This window comes from Bidens hawaiensis, unplaced genomic scaffold (assembly GCF_021521415.1).
Source record: "Bidens hawaiensis isolate Kalapana, Puna unplaced genomic scaffold, B.hawaiensis_p1.1 tig00004773_1, whole genome shotgun sequence".
Lineage (NCBI taxonomy): Eukaryota > Viridiplantae > Streptophyta > Magnoliopsida > Asterales > Asteraceae > Bidens > Bidens hawaiensis.
Window position 1 is genome coordinate 1,006,630 of NW_027491297.1, and position 10,130 is coordinate 1,016,759.

General features: G+C 37.5%; 1 long non-coding RNA gene across 1 annotated transcript in view; it reads right to left on the bottom strand.

The window, feature by feature from the left end:
• The window catches only part of LOC143628007 (uncharacterized), a 210,259-nt gene extending 200,480 nt beyond the window's left edge, over positions 1-9,779 (bottom strand). Inside the window, exons 1-2 of the long non-coding RNA XR_013152682.1 lie at positions 9,585-9,779; positions 7,162-7,368 (exon numbers count right to left, since the gene is read on the bottom strand). This is a non-coding gene — a long non-coding RNA (uncharacterized LOC143628007). The remainder of the gene's footprint in view (positions 1-7,161; positions 7,369-9,584) is intronic.
• Positions 9,780-10,130: the final 351 nt, after the last annotated feature.

The following is a 10,130-nucleotide window of genomic DNA, read 5'->3' on the forward strand; positions in this document are numbered from 1 at the left end:
ATATAATAACAATTAAAGATAAAATAATAATTATTTGATTAACGCGACATTTTTATTGATAAAAATTTCCTAAACATAATTGCTTAGATCGTTGGATGGTCCACATAATTCGTCCCATCGTGTGGGTTATAAAACATTTGAAAGACATGATTTTTTTGAGAAAACAAGAATCTTAATACGTTTCGGTTATAAATAGAAGCTAGTCGTTGCATAAAATATTGCTAAAATTGAATTGATTTTTTTTTGAGTTGTTTAATAAAATATTAAAATTTCCAAAACATCTTTTTGATATAAGGTTATAAATCTTAAGAGTTGGAAAGGAAAGGATTCCTTATAGCGGATGGGTTTGGATTGAACGGGGGTAAACAACTTAAACAAGAAGTGCGGTATTGCAAACGCTTGTCTTCGGAAAGTAAGATTAATTTAATTGTCTGAGATAAAACGCTTGAAATTGATGGGTTATTCAAATTGTGTTGTTTCAAAACCAAAATTAAACAAAAAGTTGCTATAGTGTATGATTGATTAGACAAGAATATGTTTAGATAAAAATGACGAAAACAATAAAAGTCTTCTTTGAGAAAACTTAATTACGAGTGATTCGATTCATCTTGATTTAAAACACCTTGATTAATTGATTTTATAAAAATTTGAATAATTGGGGTTAATTTATTTGAGATTGCTTGATTAGGTTGAACTTGTGTGTGTTGCAAAAGCAGTCTTTGATTTGATTTGGTTTGATAAACTTGAGCTCGACGAATATAAATAAGTCGAGGAAACACATGGCGTAGATGATTAGGGTTTCCATAGTCATAGCAAGCATGTGTAGCAGGTGTGCAGGGTTAAGTGGATGGCATCGACCTTTATGGGAAGTCTTGCACACTAGGCGATGTAGGGAAAGTATTTGCAAGGATGATTGAAGCGATGGCTATTGAGTCAAATGATGAAAGTTTACTAGTGGGACATAACAAATGAATACCGATGTAAAGTTTCTTGCTCGGGATACTTTGATTTTTGTCATGGTTGATGATTGATTTGATTAACAACATAGTTTTTATGATTAGAATTGCGCTTGTGTTTGTTGTTATGTGGATGAGTAAGGGTAAATGAATTTAAATTATTGGAAAAGAAGTTAATGAACATGATTGAATTAGTTGTATTAGTGTTTTGAAATTGAGTTCACATTCTAGAGATTGTAGCAGTTAACTCATTGGCTATACAAGCAGCATACGGTAGTCATGAGAACCAAATGTTTGATGTCGAGGACGAAGGTGATTTCTTAGGTGATACATTCTACGAGGACCAAAAATAGAGATTTATAAGATGAAGGATAAGTTGAGGAAAAACATTTAAATAATAAAATGTTTAATTATCTTGATAACTTATAATAACTTTGCTTTAAGAAGAGAGGGGATTTGCGTCGTATCATGAGGAATTGAAGTAAACGATTTGTCAGTCCCACTCTCTTTTGGATAACTCACTAAATCACTGTCATAACCCACACCGAAGTGTCGACAAGAAGGTTAACGACATTACTATTTTGTAAAGAACACTAGAGTATTAATGGTGGAAACACTAACACTCTAATTGTTGCACACTGAATACTAATGTAAGAAAAACTCATAATAACTCAAATATTTCCATTTAGTATTACAAAAGATACAAATGAAAATCAGTTAGGGTATAAAGGTGGAATGTCAGGATCTTTAGCAGATTTCCGTACAAGATTTGGTCTGCCGTCAAAATCACTATTCTATCGCAGGTGTCAGGTGTGTCATAGCTATGCCCTAAAATATTCCTTTTATAGGCCTAGCCCTGACATCTGACATTCCACTTTTAGAAACCCTAATCATTGGTACATATTCAAATGTATTACAATAAATGCTAAGTGTAAAACAGGTCTTCGGGCAAGCTTTGCAGCATGTGTCTTTATTGACCAGACCGGGTAACCATTAAGTGTGCTAGGGAACAGTTCTCCAGGTAAACTTTACTTAGAATATTTTCCTTAGAAAAAATTCACCTAGCAGACTTCAATCCTCTTGACCATATCAATCTTTGCTCGATATAGTCCTGCGAGCAAACTTGTTCTTCAGAAATCCCTTCAACCCTTTTGTTAAACTTAACTTATTGAACAAACCCAAGTGTGCTGGTAACACTGTAGCTTGCTCTGAGTTGAACCTTGCTCGGAAGAAGTCCTTGTGTAAATCCTTTGACATCTTCCTTCAAGCTTGTCGGGACCACTGTTTATTAAGAATAAACCTTGCTAGATTTACCAAAAGACTTGGTTTCCGCCTGGTTTAATCAAGAGTTTTCTAGGAAACAAACCTTGCTTGACTAAGAAGAACAACATTGCTAGACAAAACGAACCTTGCTTGGTTTATCACTTAAGATGAATTCTAGAAGATAACCTTGTTGGGAAAGCAAAATATCTTGCTAGGATAAGTAAAAGCTTGCTGGGAAGCCTGAGCTTGCTCGGTTTCCAATCTTAGCCGTTTTCAGAGAGGTTGAGAAGATTCCAATCTTCCTTTGTTTTTTTTTCTCATCCCAACAATCTCCCCCTAGATTAGAACAACCTCAGCTGTACCAAAACATCTCTAAGGTTACATACATTTAACCAAAATAAACATCAAATTTCAAAAGAGAAATTACATAACATAATGAAAAATATTACAAATTGGAATTCTGTCCCATGGACATTACAAAGTAAGCCTAAGCTAAATATAGTCTCATCTTCTTGAGCTTGAGGTTTCCATCCCTCTATCCAACCTTACTGCTACTGCATTCTCTTTAAATAAGAATAACTGTATGTGATGGGGATGCTGAGAGGGTAGAGTCCATCGATTATATCCTCTAGATCCTCCACATACAGAAATTCCAAATCAGTATCTTCCTTGATGAGGCCCAAGGCTACTCCATCTAAATTTCGAAGAATGAAGGATTCATCATGTTCTTCAAATGCAATTGTAGTAATCCTTCCATTCCTTTGGACTTCGTGATTAGGCCTTGTCATCTGCCACCTCATGCTTAGATATTCCTTCAAATTGGCAAGAAGATTGGTGTATTTAGACTTCTTCTTATTAGAAGCTTCAGTCAACTTGATGTCCAATATCCTTCTCTGCCTTTTCTTCCTTTCGAACTCCGATAACTCCCACCACCTTTTCTTATTCAGCATCAGGAACCCCTTCCTTGCTTGATCTCTGAGATGTTTAGAGAGTTCATTTTGTTGTCGTCAGGAAAAGGAATTCTTGTTATGATAATAAAATAGGCTCATTCTGCCCATTTCTTCCAACTGATCCCTTTTGAAGTCAATAATCTCATCTTTGAATATTATTTTTCTCAACTCACCACTAGTCATTATGACTTTCAAATTTTCAGATCTTGCATCAAAATATAGCTTCTTAGGTAGGTCCATATCGGTTGGTGGCCTTTGTTTTCTTTGTTGTGAAGCTCTGGTGGTTGGGATTGGGACACTTACAGTGGAAGGCCTAGAAGTGTATTTCTTTTTGGGAATTGGCCTTCGCACATGCCCGGACATCTCAAACATTGCAATAATCATCTCCCTGGGCAACATGATCGGCTCCAAATAATTTTCTCCTTCTTTGGCTAATGTTGTGATCATGCCCATTATCTCCTCATCAGCTGGACCCGCAAGGACAGATCTTTGTGTTGCAATTGGTTCACCCCTGGGTCCACACTGAAAGTTTAGTAAATTTCTCTGTGCAGCCTCTAACTTCTCCCATTCAGCCTTTTAAGAATAAAAAAGTTCTTTTAATTGACCTTTACCAAGGTTATCAAACACACCTTCAGCTATACCCTTACTAAGCATCAAACCCTTCAAGGTTTTGATCTTATTTTCGTCTTCCCATGGCTCAACATTCTCTACTGGCTCTTTTTTCACAGTCACAAGAATAGGAGTCTGAGAAATCTTTGACTTTGACTTTTATTTATCGAAATTGGCTTTCTCAGACTCATACATGGATAGCTTTTCCTCCTTGCTCAAGCTCTTTGTTTCATCACCTCTGCCTCTCGCCTCCATCAACCTATCAAACAACTTTATCTGTTCTTCTTCCCACTGCATCTTCTCCTTCTCAGCAAGAGTTATAATTCTTGTCCTTTTTGTTGTTGCTTCAAATTGTATTTTCCTTGATATTCTTTTGAAGTGTGTTTTGACCTGTTCCTTGCTCAAACTATCTACAAGCTCAATTGAAAAGCATGATCAATCAATAGTTTACATTTTCCTCCAAACTTGGTATATAATCTTTCAAGTTTTTTTGTGGGTACCAGCCTTCTTCATCCTCTCCAGTTCAACTCTTTTAACAGCTTCAATAGTTGTATTGTAAGCACTTTTCAATTCTCCAAATTTCATATGGCTTAGCTATTTTTAAGAATGGCCATGTAATCTCAAAAAATCCCTGAACTTATGAGAATCTCTATTTTTCTTCTCCTTCTTTTTCTTCAAATCTTCCACCTCTTCATCTAATAACTTCTGCAACTCCTCATCAGAGATGGGAGCTAGAGTTTCAAACCTGTAGCCATGATTTATTAGTCCCAAAATTTTTGGATCATTCCTTTTTTGCTTCATACAACGTAGTCTGAATGTATTCCCTAATGTTCATTAATCATATTAACATATAGGGAATCAACAATATTATCCTCTTCCTTTTCAGACAGATCTTCAAGTGCATCAATTCTTGGTTTATCAACTTCAGGTTCAATCACTACATCATCTGGCTTGATCACTTGAAGTGGTATTGCAAATATTGGACTTTCAGGAATTGGACTTTTCTTCTTCTTATCTTCCCTCTTCCTTTTACTTTGATATTTCTTTCCACATTTTTCTTCTTCTTCTTCTTCCCTGTCCCAACTATCCTTCTTGTTTAACAGATCTTCAGCATATTTTACACATTTTACAGATAAAGTATTGGTTGTAGACTGACCAACAACTTCAGTGTCCAACTGCATGTTCAAATTATCATCAATGGGTTCAACAGTTGTTGAGATTATTCCCTTTTGTTCAGACTTCTGTTTGAGATTAATAATGACCAGGGCCAGGGAGTTGTCAACTTCTTCAATTTGTTTATGTTTGATCAGACTCTCAATGACTTCCTGATCCAACTCCCCCTCTTCATTCAAATTTTTGTTAATTTCAGCTAACAATATTTACTGCTGTTCAATCTCCTTATCAGTCAAGGATCTTGTGATCCTTTCTCTTTCTATGATCTCTTCCACAATGTTATCATGCCTTTTGGCAGCTTGTTCAGCACTTTCATCAACATCTAGAATATCATCAATGGATTTGATCTTTTTGGGTTTCTAGGGGCTGCAGTTGATCTTCAGTTTCAGCAACTGACTTCCCCTTTGCTTTCTCCTCATTAGTTTCCCTCACCACAACAGGTTCACTGAGAAAATATCAATTTCAGCAAAAAGGTCCTCCATCTATACATCTACTGTCTTATCCATATTTTAATCAGTTAATACAATCTCTTCAGTATCTTCACAATCATTAATGATCACATTAGTTTGTGGTTCAGTTATTACAGCATCAGTTGCTATAGCTTCGGTAAGAACAACATTATCTTAATTATTAGCTTCATCAGCCTCAACCTCAACCTCCTTTTCTATCACATTCACAACCTCCTTTTGTACTACCACTTCATTCACATCATACTCTTGTTCGCCCCCATCAGATTTATCCGCCTCATATCTGACGGGTGCATCGGAGGATGACCCGTAAGTGTGTTTAAACGATATAAAATTATGCATTAAGTGTTAATTTCATGGGAAATAGATAACTACTATTGTGTTGTTATTTGAAGGTTAAACGGAGGTTCCAGAGCTATTTTTGTTTGTAACGAGGCAACCGAAGGAACCGGAGACTCGAGTGAGGTCAAAAGGTAGAAGAATTGAAATTGGGAATGAAGACCACCGTGGCCCACGATCTGGACCGTGGACTACGGTCCAATTGGACTATGATGGCAGAAGCCACCGTACTGTGGAGACCCTTTGCACCATGGAAGCCACCGTGGCCCACAGTCTAGAATTCATAACCGTCGATTTCATGATCTTTTATGCCGTTTTTTTCATGTCTTTTCACCTATCTTTGATTGAAGAACATTTGAGAACACCCTAGAGATGAATTTGGAGTCCAAGAACAATACTTTGGTGATTGTAATCATTAGTTTAAGGATTGTGATTCATATACACACTCTCATTGATGTGATGATGAATCAAACTATGTGCGGCTAATTCTCTTTATGTTCTCTCCCAATTGTAAGGTTTTCAATTGAATACTTGTTATTCGTTTATATTATTTGTGGGATAGTATTTTGATCTTATGATTATATTGCTATAGTGATTTTGAGTTTGATTTGTAATTGTTAGTATAGTGTAATTCGTATTCTTGGCTATCAGTTCTTGGTGCCATAGGAAATCGGGATTTATTGGAAGGGAATTAGGGTTAACTATACTAAACTGATTATCTAGTGACAACCTTGCGTTTTTACAATCCAAGAACTTAGTCCACTTTCATCACAATCAAACGCATTTTCACGAACTATGTCTATGTAGTTCATCCCAAAAGTAAATGTTAACATTATTAACATTGGAAACCTGAAATCGGGAGAGAGCATTCTTTTTATTAATTCAGTTAAAATCGTTAAATTGTTTTCAGTTATTTCGTTAATCAAAATCAACAAATCAAATACTTGAATTTATTTTCTGCATTAAGTTTAATGTAGATTAATTACGAGGATACTTAGTAACATATCTTCCACAAATTCCCTGTGTTCGACACCGTTTACCGCTATCTAATTAGTTGTAATCAGATTATTTTTGAGTGAGTCATCGACATCACGTCAAATTTTGGCGCCGTTGCCGAGGAGTAGTGCGCAACGTGTGTTAGCTTTTGTAGTTTTTGTTTGCTATTTTCGGGTTTACGCTGGTTGTGTTAGTGTGTAGGTACTTACAGGTGTATGCATACTAAAGGCTCTAACCGGTCATCACCACTAGTTATTGATCCTGAGATTGACCGAACACTTCGTATAAACCGAGTCCTACTTAGGGAGAACAAGCTTCTTGGCTCTCTAACTGCATCGAACAACACCATGGAATCACCAATTCCCACTTTGGGTCAAACATTGCCATCCACACCTCCACCAATTTCACCTCCACCGATCACTACTACCATACCTACTGCATCAAGTGAATTGAAACCAACTCACACAACCGAACCCATAACTGCTCAATACACCTACTCAACATCATCAACATTGCCACCTATTTCCAGCCTTTTCCCTACCTTTGGTGCATCATCATCTCAACAAAACCAACGACCAACCTTTCAACGACCATAATCAAGCTACCAATATCAACCTCTAACATCCCGTTTTCTGGTTTCAGCTAATAAATTAAAGTATGAGTTATTATGAGTCGGGATAGTATTGGGTTAAATGGAATGGGGTTATGGACTTGGTTTATGAAGGAAAGAGAAAATGACCACGGGCTTAAGCCCGTGATCCATAATTATATAAACCATTAATCACCCATTTTATTCATTTCACACACATTCCATACACCTCCCAAAACACACAATTAAGCTCTCTCTCTCTCTAGTCTCTCTCTCTAGCCGAAAGATAGAAGAAGAACCGATTCCGACCTAAGGTAATGATAGTATGATATTGTATGAGCTTAAACCCGTTAGATATAGTCACGAAACGACCAGCCCCACTGTTAAACCGTGTAAGTCACGAGATCCGCGTGGATTCAGGTATAAACGGAACCTAAGATGAGCTTAGGGATCACCCTAGCTCAGATCTAGATCGAACGGGGTGAAAAACGATGAAAAACAAGTCAAAACTCGTTTTTCCGGCGACGGCGCTGGAAAGGCGGCGCCGGAAAAGGTGTACGAGGTAAGGATGTCAGGGAATGTTCCCTGACATTCTGACCTAACCCTAATTCGTTAACGGGAAGTTAACAAATTAGAGGTGATTCGTTAGCGGGGATTTAACGAATTAATTCGCTAGCTGATTCGTCTTTTGGAGCATAACGAACTAGCTACAGTTCGTGTTCAATTTGTTAAGTGGAAAGGATGACGAATCACCCTTGAATCGTTATAGCCAGTTCGTTAGAAGAGATAATGAATTAGATGGACTAATTTGTTATGTGGACTGGTTCGCTATGGACTGATTCATTAAGGAGTCCAGTTCGTTAAAGGGTTCAATTCTATACAGAAACCAGTCCGCTAAGATAAGCCAATTCGTTATAAACCAGTAACGAATGAGAAGTTAAAAAAATGAGAAGAACAGTCCCTGGACTTGGTAAAGAATGAAATAATTACACATTAACCCTTGAACTTTTAAGTTAGTAAATTAATTAATGATTTAAAATCCTAATGGAAAATGTGTTAACACATTAACCCTTGGACCCTGCTAGGGGCTGCCGCCCTAGACCCCGCTGCCAGAGGCGCTGCCCCCGGACCCCCGTCCGTTGTGGGTTGTAATTAGACTAGAACTACGATATGCGTAGTGATAGTTAATTGATACGCGTAATTGTTATATAGTTAATCGTGCACAGCAAAAGAAGGGAATAACTATTAACAGTGAACGTAATCGAGTTCAGGTGAGTTTCTAGCCCCACTTCCTTGTTATGTTTTCGGGGCTGTGTGCATACTCGATGTGATAGTTAATACACTTACCTTGAGTGGTAAGTGTATCCCTTGTATGATTTATGTATGATGATTGCTTGACGGTGCGTGAACGATCTTCGGATATTGCATGTACTGTCAGGTGGTAGCTAAAGATGTGATTGATATGTATGATGTAAGATAAGATGCATGTATGAATATATATGATGTATTCATAATGTATGTATGATATGTTGATGGGACGTGAACGCTCTTCGGAGATTGCACGTATTGTCAAGAAAAGTATGTAAGAACAGGTATGGTATGAAGGTATGGAAGAAAGGGTGACCGGACCCTAATAATATCCGAGGATGGAGGGTACCGGACCCTAATAATATCCGAGGATGAAGGGAGACCGGACTCTAATAATATTCAACGATGAAGGGAGACCGGACCCTAATAATATTCGATGATGAAGGGAGACCAGACCCTAATAATTTCCGAGGATGGAGGGTACCAGACCCTAATAATATCCGAGGTATGTAGGGTGAAATGCCCTTTATAACGTAAGGCTATCAATAAATGAGTATGGATGAATGAAGTACAGGTTATGTATGTAATACGTACCTTCGGGCACGTATATGTGTATGTAAAGTAAGTTATGTGATTAACTAGAACTCACTCAGCTTAGCTGACTTTTAGTATGCACGCAGGTTAACAGATTTAGACAGCTGGTTTGAGATAGACACATGGCAGGATTGAAGAGGCTGGTATCTGAAGATTGTCATGATGTTTTGAATGTTATTTTTTATGTTATGTTTTAAGAGACAAATTACAGATATTTTTAATGAATGGTTGATGTTTTATATTATTCCGCGAAGTTTTTAATTAACAGTGATAATGGAACTGCGTTTATGAGTAAATCCAACGTCAAAAGTGAGGCACCGGTAACGGGGCCTTACACAACCCCCACCTTTCATGCAACATTCAAGAACACAAGGTGACGGTTACGGGTATGGGTTTGACAGTGAATTTGAGGGGTATGAAGTGGAAGGTTACTACGTGGGAGGTGATGGAAGAAAAAGGGTAAATCCAGGAAATTTTGATTATGGTCAATGGCAACAATCGTAACCGGTGCAAGAGCTTAATAGACAACCACCACCGGTTGTTCCATAATAAGCTCAACAACAACCGGTTGTTGTTCAACAACAAGTTCAACCGCCACCGATTATTCAACAACAACAAGCTCTACCACAAGAGCAACCATAAGGGAAACAACAACAATTTCAACAACAAATGCCCCAACCACAGTTTCAACAATTTGCAACTCCAAGGCCCATTTATAGGCAAATGGGTCAACCAAGAGTACCAATGGGGTTACCAAGAAGGCATGAAAGAGAGATGGTAGGGGGGATTGAAGCCCATTTCTGATCGATAATTACTAATAATCCATCTCTGGTGGTTATTCCTCACAACCAACATGGAAGAACATTTGAAGTTAGAACCAATGCAC